A 20451-nucleotide genomic window follows, 5' to 3' on the forward strand; every position below is an offset into this window, starting at 1 on the left:
CACTAAAAATTATGAATTGGGTGGTGTGTGCTTTCTTTGGGTTTTTGGGACAACTTTAACTACCTTACCTTCAACCTGCAAGAAGGTTTGCTACCCAGCTAAAAGCTCAACAACACAACTAAATCTTGTCTAGTTCCCTAGTTTCTATTAGGGAAAGGGAATTCAGCATCTTCACATGCCTTTTCCCCCTGCTTTGTCCCTCAACAACAAGCTTTTCTTTTTTCTGTGTTTCTTAGCAAGTTTGGACTAATTTTGGCTGGAATCAAGTGGGAGAGTCTTGGTGGCTTGGGTCTCTCCTCATGGATTTCAAATTCTTGTTAAACCCACAGGGTCATTTTCCTGAATGTCTTATGTAGGTGCAATGGTTGAAACATGACCAAAGAAACTTCACTCAAACAGATGGGCAACAGTGAGCACATGAGAGCTATAAAACAAGATAGATTATCCTGTATTCTCTTTTTGGTAGCCTAAACAAATAATCTAAGTTTAGAAACAGTTTCTCTCCATCAGAGGATAGACAAATGTCGTTCCCTTATGCTCCTCAGGCATGTTGTATTTTTCTCAGACTGCTGAGCTGTTTGAGGCGGGACAGTCATTCCAGATCCATGCTCAGTTCTGTGCCCATATCTGGACATGGTGATGATACACTGATGACAACAGCAGCAAATTTGACAGATAAGAGAAACAGCAGGTAAGTACACATCCACCTTGAATCTTTAAAATATTTTTTGTTTTTTTTTTTTTTTTCTGGAACCTTTGCTCAGCCAGAGAATCCCCAAGGACAGTGCTTGCCAGACAGGAGCCAGTCTAACACTGTCGAAGACCACCCTAAGTTGCGGGGTGGCTTTGGGTGGTGGAAAAGTCTCTCCTCCAACCCGTGCTTCCAAAGAAAGTCTCAGCAGTCTCTTGTTGTTCAATCTCATGGTTGTTTATTCTAAGCTATCTAAAAGATTGTCTTCTCGGGCTGCTGCGGTTTGCTCAGCAGCTCAGGCAAAGGCACACACACACCCTGACATCCTCTCTGGCTCCTGTCTTCTTCTTCTCTCCTCCCGCCTCTGGCTGCTGCTGTCTTTTATATGGTACATGTTACATGTTTAGTTTTTCCCCAATACCTACTACCTATATTAAATGGTGCCTTTCTACTCTAAACCAATCCATGAGTGCCAACATCACCAAAAACATGGAGGTAAGGAAGAAGAAAGAGGGATGACAGGACAGGCCCAGATCCCTCCATCTTAAAACCTCTGACCCCCATGTACAAAACAGAAACCCCCCTGTACAGGTGTTAAAATCCCCCTGTATAGCACAAAAATGTTCTTCCCTCTACTTTGTAACTACTTCTACTATAATATCTAAACTTTTGTGACTTCTTGTTCTTCCTGCAAGGTTGATAAATCATTCCATGGTTCAAACCCAAAATCACAGCTGTTTCCAGCTGCCTGCCAGGGTCTCAAATGCTTCTGACCTGGACCCGGAACCTCCAAAAATGTCTGAGGGACATTTTGAGTTCCCACATAGCACCGCCTCCTGTGTTGTCTAAGAGAGAAGAATAAAGTGCCTATTGATCAGTGCCTAGAAGAAAGTCAACCACGTTATGTGGTCCAAGTCAGCAGGGAGAGATTTGGGTACTCTCAAGGTCATCTCCAAACAGCTGCATTTTACCTTGTCCCCCAGAGAACTGAGTAAGGCCTAAGGATAAGAGGGACATTTTCTGTTGCTTCTTCACAGATTTCTCAACAACCTTTTTAGCCAAATTAGGAAAATTGTCACACAGGAGCAATAATTAGCCACAATGGCAGCAAAAGGTAAGCTAAAACAGAGAGAAAGATTACCCTCTCCATCTATAGGTTTTGCTCCTCACAGCCTGTCCCAACATTTGCTCTGTAACAACATCCAGCCTAAATCAAACCATGTGCAATGAGGAACAGAGCTCCACTTATTCTGTCTAGCACTTGCAGAAAGGCAGTGATCATTTCCAAATCCTGTCATTTTTTGCTCAAAGAAACCACGGGATTAAGAAGCTGTTTCAATGCCCAAATCAAAACAGAAACTATCTGGGTTTGCATCTTAGTGTTCATGAAAACTTGAAGTCCATAAAAAACATTATCCCAAAGAGAGCACAAATACCCTTTGTACATATCAAGTCCATGAGGAGCCTCCCAATGTTGAGAAAAAATAACATCTTCTGCACAAAAAGGCAAAAAAAGAAACCTAATGAGTTAATTCTCTGTACACAGGTGCATCATGTGAAGGATGTCAGTTATTTTGTGGATGGGCACATTTTTAAAGTTTCAATTTAATTAGGATAATTTTCTACAGTTTGGCTGTTCATCAGAACCTCATCAGGATAGAAATTGGGCAGAAGCCCTTCTAGAACAGACCTGATTGTGAGAGATCTTTCATTCCATGGTCCTAGCCAGCTGGAAACACTGTGAATAGCCTCTTCAATGATATTTCAGTCTCCTGCTTTTGGACCCAGATGAAACCAGGAAGTGCTGCAAAACCATAAATACCATTAAAAGACAGAGAGGGAGAAAGATTAACCAGATTTTGGCCAAGCTCCAAAACTCTGCATTTCAGTTTGGGGCAAAGGTTCAGGCTGGTTTTCACAGATCAGTTTGACCACCTCAGTTATTTCCCACTCTTACATGATATAAAGTGCCTTTGTTTATCTTTTACTCCCTTATACACTAAGCGCTGGTCATATTCCTTATACATCAGGAAATGCATGTGCAGAAAGAGAAAGAGGACTGAAAGCATGGCAAGACTCCACAGCTAATTTAGGATCAGAAATAGTGGGCGGGAGAAGCTGATTCCAGCTGCAAGGGGTTATATGGAAATATCCCTCTCAGTTTTTCAAAGGCTTATCCCATGTAGCACTGTTGGTCATTAGACAGAAATAATAATATGTATCATTGGTCACAAATTAATAGAGAAATTCATTGCATAGGTCAGAAGAGACCAAAAAAAAAAAGGTTTTTTTGTTCTGGTTGTTAACAGAACAGAGAGACAAATCCATTCCCCCTTACCTGGTCTGTGTCCCCAGTCAGACACAGGGTAGGAGTTGGTAGAAACAAGGAAGGAGGGCTGCTGACCCCTTAACCTCCTGGGTTTTAAAACAACTATTCAAATGCCTTTAAACACAAATGTAAGTCGTGTCCTAACCAGAGATGGGTGCAATCTCTTACATTTGGAAACACTCTTCTCAAGTGTTGAGCAGCTTCTGCACCCTCAGGTTGCCTTCAGCACTCAGCTTCAAACTGCAGTGTGGGGTGCTGCCTCGGGATTTGAAATTGTGTTGTAGGATCATCTGAATGGGATAAACTGACTGCTTTAGTGCTCACAGGGCTGCTGTGAAAGCACAGCCACAGATCCTGAACACATCACTTGCCACTGCTGAAACAATACGAAGAGGACAGACACATCAGGAGCAGAGCAAGGCAGCATCAACAAAAAAGGCAGGTAGAAAGCAGCATATGATTTTCCAGAAATTATTTTCAGACAAATATATTTACTTTCCTTTTTGGGGAGAGCGGGGGAAAAGAGAGCTGCACGTCCTTTACAAACAGTGCTGGTATTATTCACACTGCCAACCAAACCACTTAAGCTAAAGAACCTTTGCAGAACCACAAGTGTAATACAAAAAAACAACCAAAAACCACTTACTTCCTTTTTTTCCCCCCTGAGTATTGACATTCTTGTGCAGTATTAGGAGAGCTAATTTAGCTTCCAGTTCTAAGAATTTTTGAATCTATAGCCAGTAATTATTTGCATTCAGGGGTACAAAAGAGGAAAACAAAGCCCACAAATTCTAGCACATTCATGTGGGATTGGGAGTTGAATTAGGATCCTCACACCCCATTGAATTATCGGCCCCCCTATTAGAGCCTTATTAAAATGGTAATGATTATAATGCCAGTCATAGGCAGGCTGTCGCACCTGTCAAAAAAAATACCCCGATTATCCTGTTCATTCAACTGTCTGGCATTCGAATCCATGTCTCAGGTTTACTGTTCTGTGAAGTTTTTCTTTTTCTTTCTTTATGTTTTTTTTTTTTTTCTTTTTATGAAGTAAAATAAAAGATACAAGAACAAACACTTCCACAGAGGTGATAAAAAAAAAATCCCCTCTAATTTAGCACATCTACTACCCATGTGGTGTTAAAGTATCTAGGACAGCAGTCTGAGGAAATAGATACAATTTCACTGGATTTCTCTATAATGAGGAAGAATACAGAGGGCTACAGTAAAATCTATTTATAAAAAGGAACACTAGTTTTTAAGAACAAAAAGAACAATTGGCCTTCCTCTTTCCACGTACACACACACCCAGCCCATTTCTACACACACAGCCAGGATTACATTACTCAGAGCAGTAAAGTCTTTCTTCATACACAAAATAAACACCTCACATGGTTTAAAGGGACAGTCCTGAAAAGACCAACACTAGTCCACAGGCTTTGCTAAGGAAGAAATTTCATTAATTAATTTTCTCCTTTAAAAGTAGTGAACATGGAATTCAAAATAAGCAGCACAAATCTAGGGTCTAATCCTGAACACATTTAGCAAAAGGACACTGGGGCTTGAAGACCTCAGCCAGTTTCCAATTTAAAATCCCACAGGGATTCTTCCAATAACCTGTTGTTAATAGCAAAAACAACATTAATTTTCATAAAGATATATGGATACTTGGCTTTCCCTAAAGTAGAAAAACAGCACAGACAAGTTCCTGAGAATTTATGAGATAAATCAGGTAGAGAGAAGATTAAATATTTTCCACCCTATTCAAAAGATGCCTTTTTCCTTTTCTCCAGCCCTGTTGCATGAGTTTTTCAAATACCACAGCATAAAAGAACGTCAGTGGAAGAGCATTTAGAAGCTGAATGCCTTCAATAGCATCTAAGACAGATGCTGTGTCACTGAGTGCCCTGAACCCTTTTGGGAAGTAAAGCAACCAACAAAAGACTGGTTTGGTTTTGTTTGTTTTGGTTTGTTCCAGAAAAACATTTTTGATGAAACATGAAAAAAAAAAAAAAAAAAAAAAGCTAGGGTTTTCTTAGCACTGGGAATAAAGAAACCTGTAAGAACTGCACTTAGCAGGCATCAGGTCCTGAGTGCATAAAGCACTAGATTCATCCCTGTTTTCACAGAAATAACTAGGAAAAAATACCTTTATTTTAGAAGCCCATATATAAACTTGCAATGATTCCCATTCTAGGATGATAAGGGTTGTATCTAAATGTTATTTATGTGATTAATTGTGTTTCTGAATACAACTTCTCTGAGCTCACAAAGCCAAAAGAATATTTTTAAGAAGAAAGGGAGCAGAATTAGAAGGATGTTGTCGTGAAAAACAAGAAGCAACCATAGAATTGTAGTAAAGGAGTGAGCAAGCAGCATGCAGCTGCTGCCTATTACCTCCTTGGTCAGAACATGCACACATTTTTATTTTTGGACCTGATGTTCTTCAATATTCTGTTTTTTCAGATGGTAAATACTTAACAGTTTTTAATGGGATGGATACTGCTGGTTCACTGCCTGAAAACAGAACATTGGGCCTTAAAGAGGACTTTGGAATGAATGATTCAGTGATTCCTTTCTTTAAAACTCCAGTTACTTCCACACAAGTAGAGCTGGGCCAAACTCAGAAATCCTGTAAAAAAATAATCACAATCACTTAGCCCAATCACTCACACAATCAGAGACATTTGAGCAATGTGTTTAACAGTGAGAAAAAAGCATCGTTTCCATTCTCCACTCCTAAATGCAAGGGATGACCAGAAGGCTGAAGCACCAAATTTAAGAAGTTTGAAGGTCAGCTGAGCTTTAGCAGAGGGTTAAGGATGCCCTGAGACTACACCACTAACCTCATAGTGTATGTTGCCCCAACTCTGTTTTTTCTTGCCTTAACTGGCCTCTGTCAGCTCAGAGCTCCTCATCCTCTATCCCTGACTCCTTACTGTCTGAATTGCTGGAAAAAGATCCTCACTTTTGCATGCTTAGGAGAGCTGCAGCACTCAAAGTGATAGCAGGGAGCTGCCAGTTCTTGAAGGATTAAGGGGTACTATGGAGGATGGAGAGACTGGGACAGGATAGATGCAGGTGCTGCCTGAATATGTTTCTGCAGGTGGCACATTGCTCGGATCAGGTGAGGAGCAGCTGGAGCAGTGGGACCACAGGCTGTTTCCCACCATCTTAGTGCATCTCATCATAGAAGCTTCAGTCTAATCAAACATCTGCAAGAAAGTTCACCAATCTGTCTTCTGAGAGCATTACTGAGTGAAAGCTGGAACTGATTAAATGCTACCATAGCAATGGTGACAAATGGCTTTACCAAGAAGGGTCTCAAGATCACTTCAGCAATGACTCAGTTGCCCAAAATTTGCCTGCCAGAGTCCAGATTGCAAATATTTGTGGCGGTGCCCCATGTTGCATCCTCCTCTTTGAGGCATATTCCTGCTTGAATTTCACCAACACTCATGTGGTTCTGTAGCTTTTAATCTTGAGTGAATGAGTGTTGCCACCCTTGTTGAAGTGGTAGCTAGAGAAACTACCCATTCCTTCAAAAAATCCTCACCCAGAAACAGACCACCTACCCATAATTAACCAGGGTTACCAGTTAAAAACGTATGAAGCGGGTCAAATGAGTGGAGAGCAGTGTGCATGTTTTAATAGTTTGAACAACAAGGGAATAGATGGATGAAAGATAAGGTAATGATTTGTGACAGGAGCCCAAAATTTGATTTCAACAATTAAATTACCCTTCTAAGAGATCCCCAAGGAAATCTATTAAAATACCATCTTCCCCTATCCCCAAAGTATACAAAAGCTGCCTAGTAACTGTCCAGTATCACTGCCTTTGTGACATGTTGGATGATTCCCAAGACAAAAACCATATGCTGTCCCATGAATGGTAGAGCAATCAACAAGGAAAGGCTATTCTTTAAGTTACTTGCCCTAAGAAAAAAGAAAGAAAAAAGAGAAACTAACAACTAAAGCATGAAGTTTGCACTAGAACTTAGGGTTTGGTTTTGCTCACTCGGTTTTTCACCAGATAATCAGAACTACTCTCAAGTCACAAAATCACATCCCTAGAAAGTGAGAAAGGATTTTCACTTTTGAAGCCATAGAACTCTGCACCAGCAGCAATCCCTCATGTTCAGAGGAGCATGCAGCAGTGAAAAGTGGATTGCCTAATATTTGATCATTATATTAACCCTTTCATCAGTTCCCTGGGACTGTTACTGAAGCCTAAGCTTTCCCTCTCACAACCACTATTCAGTTATCTTGTACTATTATATCTAAGATTACCCCACTGCATAAATATTACTATTTAAACCCAGAAGTTTCAGACATGAAGCAAAGAAACAAAAGAACATATGATGAATTTCTGCATAATTACAGAGCTAAAGGAGATTTGATTCAAGCTAGATGTAACTTTTTGGCCAAAAAACAACACTTGCAGACAAATGCAGAATACAAAGTAAGACTGAGGAACACTGGACTTGGGTTCTTACTTACCTATGTCACATATCAGGTGCTCAATTTTCTTACTCACCACTGAAAAATGCGATAAGAAATGCTGATGATAAGAAATACTGATAAGAATCCACAGTTCAGATGTGGCATTTTGAAATACCAGTGTGATATCTGCTACAAGAAATCAATATCATTCACTGATGTGGTTTGTATCAGGGACAAAGCTTGCTCCTAGACAGTTGCTCAGTATAGTTCAGAATATTTCCCTCCAAGCTACTTTCATTTTAAATTATATTTAGAAAAACAATTTCCAATCATCATCTCTCTATGCAGTGAAACATTATGTGTTCAGATGTGATTTCAGAAGCTGTGAATAAAGGCATTTTTTAAGTGAGAAACCTCCATTTTTTGAGGCAGGCATATATTTCAGTTTACTGCTCTGTCCACACACATTCTCAAAATCCACAAATTTATGCATTCACATAAATTTCACGGAATTTATTTCAGAATAACAAAATCTCATCAAAATGTGCAGATTTTTAAGCAAAGGACTAGTTTATGTTTAGACAGATGCATTTAGTTAAATTCTTGCAGGACTAGGATTTGAGACAAGGACTAGGACTAGGATTTCTGGCATCTAGCATTAGAGGGCTATGTGCATCTCAGGAAGGAGCTTTGTGAAGAGCACCAGAATGCTTTACCTACCCAGCCTGAAACATTTTCAGTTCCAAAGCCTTCAAGCACATTCAGCTAATCAACAATCTCATAAAATTGCTGCAAAATACAACAGCAACAAGAACAACAGGGAAAAAAAAGGGGAAAAAAGTATTTTTTTTACACAGCATGATTTCCTTTCTCTTAGAGAAAACTTCTAACTCTTAGGATAACTAAGGAAACTTCAAAGTATGATAGCTATAAATTTTCCAGATACACTTTCCCTTCTATATTATTACTTATGATCCTGGAGCCAAAAACCCAGATCTGAAAACCGCTCAAACCCTTCCTCAGTCTGGCCCCTAGTCTAGTTAACATTCTGTTCAGAATATCCTGCTTTGACTGTGAAAAGGAGCAGTTACCTCTTTCCTAAGCAGCTTTAGAGAGGGAAATAGAAAAAAAATAAAAAAAAAATAAAAAAGAAGGAAAGAAAGAAAGGAAAAAAGAAAAATTCTGTCTTTGAAAAGCTTGAATAGATGCATGCCATTGTGAGTCTGGTAGGATTGACTGGGACAAGTACCTGAAAACACGCTGAAGCCTAAACCCCCTCTGATTTACCACAGTCAGGGTTTTACTCCATTACTCCACTTCACACATCTACACATAAATTCCACAAAGCTGCTGCCTAACCCCATGGACAAGTGGGGTCCCTGTTCTAGTTTTTACAAGGATCCCTAAAGATGTTGTGCTGACATGAGTATGCCCATTAAAGTCCTGATGTCTGCAATGCACTTAGACTACACCAGAACCTGCTTAGATTCCTTGTTGTGATGTTCTGCTTATTTTGTCTGCAAGATATGACAATCAGTGATCCCTGTGCCTATCAGCAGCATGCAAAATGCAGTAAGGCAAGAAGAATCTCCTGCCCTGCTGCAGTATTGGTTTGGTGTAACTGTCCAATAGATAACTATGAATCTCATATACAGCCCACTTTCCAAAGCCAGTCCTTTGTGATTGTAGAAGATCTTAATGTGGTAACAGGAAACACAATACTTACACAATCAGTGGTTTGTGACTGTTTTTGAATGGCAATGATCACATAAAACATGGCCTAAAAATGCTCATAGTCCTTTCCATTACCTTTGATGTCGGAGGCCACTTCAGCTTTACACCCAAAAAATTTGTCAGGAAATGTGTTTGATAAACATGCAATGCTTCTTGATACTTTTATAATTATCTGGGCTATAAGGTGGATACTAAAATGTTAGGAAAAAAGGGTAAAGGCTGTCAATATTTTTTTCCTTTTCTGATTATTGCAATAGGTAAAAGGAGAAGCCTCTAGTTGATATACAGTATAAAATGGAATAGGAGACCATTTCTCAGTGCTTGCACTGAAAAGCATCTTTGGCTATGATTGTGGTTTATGAAAAACTTAATTTTTCAGTGACAGACAAAAAAATCACCTTCACTTTTCTTATGAACACTTTTGAACTTCCTTGTAACTTCCCAGCATGTTAAAATGACTGGGAAGAGACTGTAGGATACTCACAGGGGTTTCCAAATGTTTCCAAAAATTTCCAAATCAGATTCTTTTGACTGGAATGTAGCCATTAATCCTGACTCAGAAAAATCAACACAAAGTGAACTGCCTGAAAGAGCACATGGTGAGAAAGAGGTTCAGCAAGCTCTGTGCCATGAGCCCAGCCAACACCCAATGGCACTATTAAACACCGTGGCCACAGTGCACTCTTTCTGCATCATCCCAAATGGATCATCTGGAGGATGCTTGGGGTGTATGCAGTATTGTCTGGGCAGAAGTCAGTACACAGTAAATGAATGCCTGATTTGCCTAGCAGTCAAGCAGGTAGGACTCAGCCCAACCACTGGAGATGTAGGGAAGAACATGACACCATGTAAGTAACACAGAAAATAAACCGACAAACACATGCATGTTTTAGCTTTGATTCACATCTCTGACTTTAACAACACGATGCTGGTAAAGCCACTATATCTTCAAATCTCATGTTTCCAGGTGTGAAACATCCATTCATTCTCCATTTAGCAAAACAAGGTCTAAATGCTAACCCAATACAAATAACAAGCAGCAGGTGTGTGCTTCCAGGGAGCATTTTGCCAGTTGTGTTTCCAGCAACCAGGAATAATGCTGGTTATTCTCATGAATGCAAGGAGGGGAGCTCACCCAGGGGCACCCTCTCCCCATACTTCCTGGATCCCAGCAACGCAAGAGCTGCTCGTGCCTCCTTGCCAAAGCCAAGGGATTGTTTCCAAATCTGTGAGCCAAAAGTGTGATCATACTTTTTTTGGACACACCTCCATTTCCCTGGCTGCTCCTTTCTACACCTCTTGTTCCAGCAGAAATTTCATTGTCTCTTATCTTCCCTCTACAGGATCTTGTCTATTTTTAGCTAGAGCAATGTTAGATTTTATTTCCTCTGCTTTCCCTCCATCCAGTCCCCTCACCACAGCCCCCTCCACTGCCATCCTACACATTCGCAACAAAAGTGTAAACTTCAGAAACTATTTGTATTTCATGGGCATTCACACATTATGCCAAAATGATGGCCCAAAAGTTTGGCGGGTAATCTCAACCCCAGAATTCGTGAGCTGATGATGAATGGCTGTGAAGCCTTTGTGATTGCTCAGGCTCCATTGTGGCTGGAACAATGGAGGAGGACACAAGTCTGGCTCAGGAGAGCAACGGATAAAACTGTTGGGGAGAATGGCGGGCTCCTGCCGACATGACCACTTGTTGACATTGAAAGGATTCAAAAACAAGTGAGCAGAAACAGAAACGATTCTGTTCGGCGAGGCTATTAGTTGCAACGTGTGGCAGCGGAGCGGTCACTCCTGATGTGTTTCCTCGCTAATGAGCCCTGAATGCCCTATTAAACTGGGATGCTATAGGCCCAGCGCCACTGGGACAATGCTATGCATGAATGACTCCCCAGCACCTATTGGCTGCCCGCATGAAGGAAGCAACTGGCAACACTCAGATTTAAACGGGGCTGACAGTACGGTTAAATGATCATTAATTAGAGTTGCTGAACAGATAGGGACTCAAAGCAATTCCTAATGACAAGATAACAGTCTAGTATTACTCAGCTTTGCACAAGTTCAAGCTCAGACCCCATCTCGGTCTTTGTACTGTACACGATGGGTGTCAAGTCAATTTTGGTTTCATTCCTATATTCAAAAAGCATAAGAAATCCTGACTGTATGTTGAGGCAGTAATGGAGATTTTTATATGTAAGGGTGAAAATAAATCTCTGTTAAGGATAGATTTTGTGCAGAGAAGCTGACTTTAGAAAATGAAAAAGAGAACAGTAAAAAGAATCACTCTTCTATTAACATGTTTGTAAATGAATCCATAAGGAAGCTACCAGTCACCTTTTTTCTGTGCTCCGTCATCAGCCTCTCTCCCCAGTACTTAATGTGGTCTATTAATCCAACTTCAACCTTGCTCAAACCCCTGGTTTGTTCGATTGGTCACTCAATACTAATCTGGGAAGAGAACACAGAATCAAACTATTGAGCATTCGAAACAAAAAGCCAGGATGAGACATGAACTCTGGCTTGAGGGCATCATCTCCTTCCATGGATTTGGGAAGAGCCTTTCCCCAAGAGTACATTATATCCTAATTAGCAGCTCTTGGGCTGCCTGCATCATTCAGTGAAACAACATATATGGTCCCTCCTTGCATCAGGACACTGGATTAGCACGAGTCTGATTTCCCACAATAAATTCTGTTCACTGAAGATTATTACAGGATACAGTATAGTATTAACTGGTTCAAAAATACAGAGAATAGCTCCTAACGGCTTACAGGCCCGGGGCACTTGTGAAAGTTCTCCCACCAGGGAGCAAAGTGGTGATACAAGCAATGTGCATTTGGGATTAGAATAGTAAAGATCACTATTTAGCATTTATATTTTCATTTGGCATTGTGGGTTTTGTTAGAATGTCTTCTTAAATTGTGAAAAGTATACTGCAATAGCCACTTTAATTCCACAATAGGTTACGTAGGACCACATGTACACATCATACTGCAAACTAAGAAGTTGTTTCTTGATTGAAACATAAGATTACATAAACTCTTAGTAGCACATTATTCTGAAACTTGTTATAACTTTATTTGCACATTTTAACAAAGACGCTATAGCAAGGGAGATAGATCATGGCTATGACAAGATTGTTGCAGATTGTTGAGCAACTCTAGCAATTATTCATATTTCTTATGGAATTTTCTGAGAGGATGCATACAATATAGCATCAGTACATTCTGTCAATCATAAAACTACTCTGTGTAGCCCCCAACACAAGAAGTCCCTGGTCCAGAGGATTTCTGAGATAGTACTGGATGCAGCTGCCAAGTAAACAATTTTTTTCTTTCATCTCTTCCCTCCTCACCTCTGCTATAATAGCCTGTTTAAAGGAAATAACAATGTCATGGTAAATGCTATCATATCACCCAAGACATGTATCACATTCTTATCTGCTTTTACTTTTTGCATAGGAGATTTTGGGGGAGGAGTTTTGTTGTTCTTTTCTTTGCAAATCAGGCTGTGAAAGCTTTCCCTAGAACATTCAATCCAGGTCCAGAATATTAGTTTTTCCAAAGGGAGAGGAAGTAAATGACAGTCAAGCCTGGGATTGTGGGAGAAATATGGTTTTCCCTTTAGCAGCAGGACAGCAAGAATTGCCCTACAATAACTACTAAGATGCAAAACAACTTGTGAAATGACATTCTGTTTAGTAGGTTCTAAACCCTGATTTCTAAGTGTAAAATTTCCAAGCTAAGGAGGAATCAGAAAGGTGTTAATGCAGAGAATAGTATTACTTTTCAGGTAGAGGGAGTCTTGCTTCACTGATGAACAGGGTGAGTGGAGAGAAGGATGAGGCTGCCTCCCTTCTTCTCTCTTTATTTCCCCTTTCTCACTCCACCATGCTGCTAGAATCCTTATAGCACATACAGACTCAGCAGCAGAGGGTGATGGACTAGCACGTTTTGATCCATTAAATGCTGGGCCAGGACATGGCAAAACTCACTGTGACATCATGAGGTTGGGGGTCTATTTTACAGAGGCAGCAGGTGGTCGAGCTCTTTGTCTGGCAGGAAAGGCAGCCTATCTACATCAAATTCCAGTGCTGAGACTCTCAGTCACATCTGAATTTTCAGATAATGTCCCAAGAAAATCTATTCTTTAATTTCTGACTTCCAGGCATTAAACACAGCTTCAGACATTAAATCTCTAGACTTGTAGAGCCTGTCATGACATTTTTATTTTTTTAATGAATGAATTTTAGGCACCTGCCTAGAACTGCGAAATAAAAGGATTGACTGGCAAGGTAAAAACAGCGCCTAAAACCTTGTATTCTTCTGAAGACACCGATTTTTTAATTCTCTGGTGTTCAGCATGACATATTTTGGGTGACTTTACACAAAACAGGTAAAAAGATAAGGGGACACTGTGAGAAACAGGAGGGGTGGGAGTGACATAGATACAGACTTGACTGTTTGGGGGTTTATTTCTATTTAGAGTTCTACAGAAACTGAGAGACAACTGTGTTATTGAGTACTTGCCTCAGAGAATTTGTAAATCAGCTTGTTGTAGTAATGTTTGTACAGCAATCCCTATTTTACGTTTCTAATTCAGGCCTCTGCCATCCATATGGCAGAGGTCCCAGCAGAGAGGGGCCCAGGATGCTGGGTGCAGGATGAACATATAGGCTTTATTATGTTAAAACCCACACAATAATTACATCCTCCTCTTGGTAAAGGGGTCATTGAGAAGTATTGTGCATTTGCTACTGTCTCTGCCTCCTTTGATGCCTGGGCTGAGCTCTCATTAGGTCTAATTGGACATTTACAACATGCCCTCAGTGGAGGATATACCTGTGTGTTCTCCATGCACAAGGGCTGACTGGAAAATGGGATAGCTCCTTCGGGGAGGCTCTGAGGCCACGTTGTGCTGGCCAGATGATCTCTGAGGGCCAGTGCTGCCAGGGCATCGCTGACAGGCCCCATGAGCAGTGGTTGGGGTTGAGACCTCAGCAACAGCAGGGCAGAGAGCTGCAGCATCCCAGAAAACCCATTGCCTCATCTGGAGAAGGAGAGGGATGACTGCTCTATGTACAGTTTGTCCCAGTGGGTTTAATTCCTTCATATTTTCTAAAGCAGTTTTACAGCTGTGGCTTTCAGGTCAGACAGTGCTTCCTCCATGGCACTCAGGCAGTCTGTTAGACTGAGCTTATTTATGAAAAAACAAGCAAAATGTGCTCTTTTGCATAAGCTGGACTCTGTTTTAGTTGTTAAGATCAGGAAAAATAACATTTCATTTAAGGTGAGCTGGGAGGAAATATGTAGCCAGCCTTCCTACCCACCTGATGTGTCTGTTGCAAATCTCATCTGTTGATTTAAACCTCAGTGTTCATTTATACTCTGAGCTGAAAACTAACACCAAAACAAACCCCACTTTTGTCAAGGAATATTCAAAGGAATGTCATGTCAGCAAAACTTCAATGAAAGCAAGGAGCATTGAGATGCATAAAACTATAATGTCTCCAGTCCCACATCATTCTGTACCATATGGCCAGAGAGAAGCAGATGGGCCAGGTCACAGCAGGGGAAGAGAGGGAGAGACTTGGGATTGTTTATCTGACCCAGTGGGCCAACACTAACAGACTGTCCCCAGTGACCAGGCTATTATTAACAGAAAGAGTTGATAAGAACGTGATCCCCACAGTTATTTGCCCTCAGGTAGTTTTCACATGTGACGCCCCATGAAAATGACCTTTTATTTTGCAGATGTTTATTTTGGAGCTGGAACATTTGACTCACAAAGAAGCCATGAATTGCACTTCACTTGTCTTTTATTGATTTTAGATGCTAGCTATTTCTATCTGTTTACTTGACTAAAGTTCAGAAACTTGCTTGTCTAAAGACAAAGTCAACAATAAATTATTATTATTATTGTTGTTATTGTTGTTGTTGTTGTTATTATTGTTATTATTACTGTTACATGATTGTGTAAACATCAGCCCAGCAAAAATAAAGCAGAATAGCATTGGTGCTGTCAGATAAATCCAGGGATATCTGATATGATTTCAGCAGGAGAGTTCTATCTTACTGTGTTTCTCAGTGAGCTGCCAAGTATTAGCAATAAGAAAAGTTCCCCAAATGATTAAAGTTCAAGGCATAGTTACCTAAACATTATATGGAAAGATTTTTGGAGGCATCATTGCAAGACAAAAAAAAAACCTCAACAACAAAAATGCATGAAAAATACTTGCATAGAAAAGTTGGAGACAGAAGTCAGCTATTTCTGGTTATGATTCAAAGATGCCAAATATTTCACCTGAGATGCAGAATGGACCCATTAAGGGTAGCAACACTGCAGGTTTCACTCATAAACTTATCTCTGTTGGATTTGATGGCTTTTCCTCTCAAACACCTTACAGGTCCCAGCTGATGCCTTCCTGAAGGACTAGGTACCACTACTCTCAACTTTGCGTCTATGAGACCTCACCAGGGGAGAGCTCAGCATCTGCCCCATGGTGGGTGCAGAGCTCCTGAGCTCCTGGATCCTGGGCCCCCAAATCACAGCCATCCTTGTTCCTGCTGCTGAAGGAGAGACCTCAGCCATGAGGAACCAATGCTCTTGTCTAGAGCCACGTTCCCCTGTGCTTGCAGCAGTGGGGATCGTGTCATTGCCTGGTACCTCCAACCAGCTGGAACATTTACCAAGGTTTCTTTGTCCCCAGGGCTGGATGCTGATGTTCCTTTTAGGGGAGTTATTTCTTAGCTGTGCCACTTGGATAAACAATAGGCAGAGATGGAGAAGCCAGTTTTACAATTATATCATTAGCTCATCCCATTCTAAGTAGTTTTGTAAAATGAAGACTTTGCTGACCAGATATTGTTGTTTGACCTTATGCTCAACTAACTAGTTATTATGGCCTGCAAAAGCAGGAAAGCTCTGCGTCCAGAATCTCTAAACCTTATTAAAATGGCCATTTGGGACAGTGTCACTCTAATTAAAACAGAGGCTTATTGCTGTTAAATGACATTACTAGAGCTCATATAATTTAGGAAGATCGTTGCCTCTTGCTGAGTTTGGAGCCTCTGGCTGACCTCTATGTGCATCCTTCCCTCGGCACACCACCCTTGGGAAACTCAGCACTTGTACAGAGCCAGAGATTTAGCATGGAGAGGGGTGATTTTCTGTGTCCCAAAGGTGCAGTGGAAGGTCTCTTGGGCCTCCCTGTATCACAGCACTTACTTGAGGCTGGAGATGTGTTGAGGGAAGAGGGATGTGTCTGTATGTGTCCATCTGCATATGGGTAGGGGCAGTGGAAAAGGGGTTACCAAGTCCTTCAAAGAGAATTTTGTCCCTACAAGGTAGTTTACACCATTTACCAATGTTTGGGGCTGTGGACCATCCCTGGATTAGGATCCAATGCAAACTGTGACTGAACACACACCTTGCTGACTAATATATAAGTTAACTACTCTTTTCAGTCTCAGTGGGCTGGAATTAAACTTTGCCACTATTGACTTCCAATGGGACAAGTATTCCTAAACTACAGAAACTTGTAAGGAAAGCCCATTCCTCACCTGTAGAGACGTCAGAACACATCTAAGAGAGGAAATGGGCAACATTTGTCGGTTTACCACTCCTGGATTTTCCCCTCTGCTGAAAATAGTAAGGGTCCTACTGAAAATTAAAGTTATTCAAGGTAATTCAAACATTTCTGTGTAAAAGAAGTCCTGGAGTCCCTGCTGTGAGTGTGGGTATGAGGACACAGTACCTCTGGATGTGCCCCAGTGGAGGTGGTAACGCTGTTGTGGGAGACACACAGCACCTACCTCAGCCATACACTGCCAGATTACACAGAGGGACAGAGATACAGTATAGTCAAAACAAACTACCTTTATTTTCATTTCCATGCTGGCTCATTTGACCTCATCTCTATTTTTCTAAAGTATTTTTGCTCTTGTATCTCTGAAGTAACTTAATCCAGTTATTTTTCTTGAGTCTAATCTTAAAAGTACTGTAAACCAGCTCTGGTTTGAGTACCTGACAGATTTGCCTTGAAGATGCTCTTTGCTCTTCTGAACTGGCTGTCTTTTCTCCCCATTCCCCCTACTTTAAGAAAAAGCTTCCATTGACTGGTCAGACACAGAAATGTTTCTGAAAGGCAAGCAGCTAGACTTCTGGGAAGGGGAATGATATACTCAGAAACTTCCTAGAAATGACAAAAAGCTATATGAGGGTGCCAAAACTCTGGTCACTTACAAGAACTCTTTTAATACTCTTACATACAGAAGCAAGAATGACAAAGAACAAAGAATACAGAAAATGTATAGAGGGCAAGAATACTAATTCCTCAAGTATAAAATGTCTAGAGACAGAATATTGGTCATTTAGTGCAAGTGATTTCCCCTGCTTACCAGGAATGCAATAAAAACAAAAATCAAAGTGTAACTCTGCTCAATATACATTGTCCCTGCTTGATGCTGCAAAGTACATTTCATTACAAGCCAAAAGAACAGCCCTCACTGATGCTTGCTTGAATGTCTCAATTTCTGGATTAAGCTGTCCCATTGTTTTGAAGCATAGTTATGGTTTAGAGATCAATGGGAGATAGACTATCCTAATCTACTCTGAACAGCCCATAGCAGAGAAGGGATACTCTGCACTAGAGAGCCATCTAAATCTTCTAATTACTTTGGCTACTGATAGATTGGCTCTTACCCCCTTGAATTCCTTTGTCACTGAGGAGTTAAAATTCATGAGCGTCTATGCTGCTGAATGCTTACTCCAGTGCTGCTATTTTCTGCGCCAAGCTAGCCATCACCGCAAAGAGTCGGAGGTCTGTCAGGCCATCTGTTACATAATAGTCAACAATCTCTAAAATCTGGGGAAACTGAGATGGAGAGAGCAAAGATGATGAAGGTTTTAAAAAGAACAGATTGCTGCCTTGCTTGGAAGGGAGGGAGACAGGGGGAAGGGGGAAAGGCTGGATAAAAAGCCCTGATGGAAGCAGAGACAAACCCGATTAGCACAACCAGCAAAAAAATCCCCCCAAAATATTAATGCTTTCTCCTAAGAAGTTGACAAGGACACTAGATTGGTGGGGGAAAAGTGCTTTAGGGCAGGAAAGCTGAAGGAGATAATGAAAAATTACAGCTGTAATTTAGGCATTGCCATTCACAAGTAGACACTGAAGACAATTTAAGAACATCCTCTAAATCAGCAAAGAAGACCACCACAAATATTTTTGTCTCTGTGTTATACAATACACTGCTACTGTACCACAGGGAAGTAAGTGTAATGTTTTCATTCCACTATTTTCCTTTCCCCCTTCCTTTGCAAAGGAGGTGTTTGCTGATTTTAAGTTATCAGAATAGTTTGATGTCTTGCTAGTAGAGCTCAGACACCTTGTATTTGTCTTTCTTTGTGTCCACATTTTTAAAAAAGACCAACTATATTATGTTCAAAATGTTCTCAGGAGATATAATATCCATTTAACTGCCTCTGCAGCCACTGAAATGACACCAGCAGTGATACTGGCTGGGTGAGCCACCTAGCTGCATTTAAACTCTCTTTACCTGAGCTGTCTTTTAGTCTGCTCTGTCCAGTTCTTATCCTTGCTGCCCTGCCTAAAAGCTTGCAGAGCTTACTCTACCAGCAGTAACCATAATGCTGGTGTATTCTCAATTTCCTTGTCATATGGGGATGTGCCAGACTAAGCAAACACACTGAAGGTCTCACCACCAGACTCCTTGGAGCTTCCTCTAAATGGATGTCTCCTCTACATCAAGGTACAGATTTTACCCTCGGACTCTCTTGACATGAAAACCACTGAGAATCGGAAGTCTTATGACAGTTCGGGGAAATCATTTCTGCTTGAAGAGAAATTGGAAGCAACAAGCAGCCTTTAGATTTTGTTTCTGTCAACCCTCTGCCTTTCACAGGAGTTCCTTCCCGAGTTCCTGTCCACAGGACTCAGAAGCCTCTCACAACATAAAAACACATGATCTTCACTCCTGTAAAGTTCAGGTGCTTCAGAGCATTTCCTCAGACCACACTGGAGTTGTATGTGCTCTCTTGCACAAGTGCATTGCTTTATTATCCCTTTGAGCAAATAATTTTTAAACTACAACAGAAGACACAAAACATGGCAGTAGAGGAAGGGAAAGGAAAGGGATATTTTCCAGATGCACATATACAAACAACTAAAGATGCAGGGATAACTTTTCTAGTTAACATTTCCCATGGCAGTAACCACTCCCAAAGCAAACACATCATAATGGAAGCAATTAAGATCTGTGTTCATTCACTCATTGTTGTTAGTATAGGTTAAGGTGGTTCATTAACGGATATTGAAGTGCACAGTTTAATGCATCCCTCCTAGCTGTATTAATGGATCACGTAAGATAATGCTGACAGATGGAAAAGATGAGCTTTCATAGGTCTGATAAAAATAAACAATAAATGCAGGCAGTGCTGAACTGGATTATCATAGTGCTACATGAGTTGTGTAATGATGTTAGCACTGGCGCCTGCCTTAGAGCTGATGCTTCAGAATACTAACATTGAGCCACTTGATACGTGTTTGATGTCTAAACAAGTCACATCCTTTGCTGAGAGTAACAAATTGTGATGGAGACTGGATGCAGGGCTTCAAGTTTCAGATAAAAATCTGTCCTGAAGCATTCCATACAAATAATTTTCCAAAATACTTGCTACTTTTCATAATATGAAATATGTGGTTGGACTTTTTACTCCTATTGTTGGGGTTTTTTTTAAACATCCAAGTAACTTGGTCCCTGCTCTAGTGCTAAAGCCTTGTCTAACATTTCGTGCTGGGAATGCAAAGCAGGGAACCAAGTACAGTAGTACAAATAACACTTTATTTACAGTTTCACGGCTTTGAGATTTCCTGTCTCCATAATCACTTCCTACCAATTTCCTTCTGTTTTGTTTGAAATGGTAGTCTTTTCAGAGAAAGTGCCCAAAGAAACAACGCCTTTGTAAGGTTTGGATTAAATCACAGAGGTTTTTATACTTCTTTTTCTGTATTTCCCAGTACCGTTTTTCTGCACTAACAGAGTTTGTGCTGTATGTCTGGATGGTTCAAACAGGATCGTGATAAGAGAACTGCAAAAAGGCCAGCACTGAAGGGCCAAAGCCTCAGCTGGAGGAAGCTGGCACATCTCCACTGATGTGCATCAGCTACAAACCAGCATCATTTGAAGAGCCAAATAAAAGTTTAAATGCTGGACATGAAAAA

Source organism: Lonchura striata, chromosome 5, assembly GCF_046129695.1.
Source record: "Lonchura striata isolate bLonStr1 chromosome 5, bLonStr1.mat, whole genome shotgun sequence".
Classification (NCBI taxonomy): domain Eukaryota; kingdom Metazoa; phylum Chordata; class Aves; order Passeriformes; family Estrildidae; genus Lonchura; species Lonchura striata.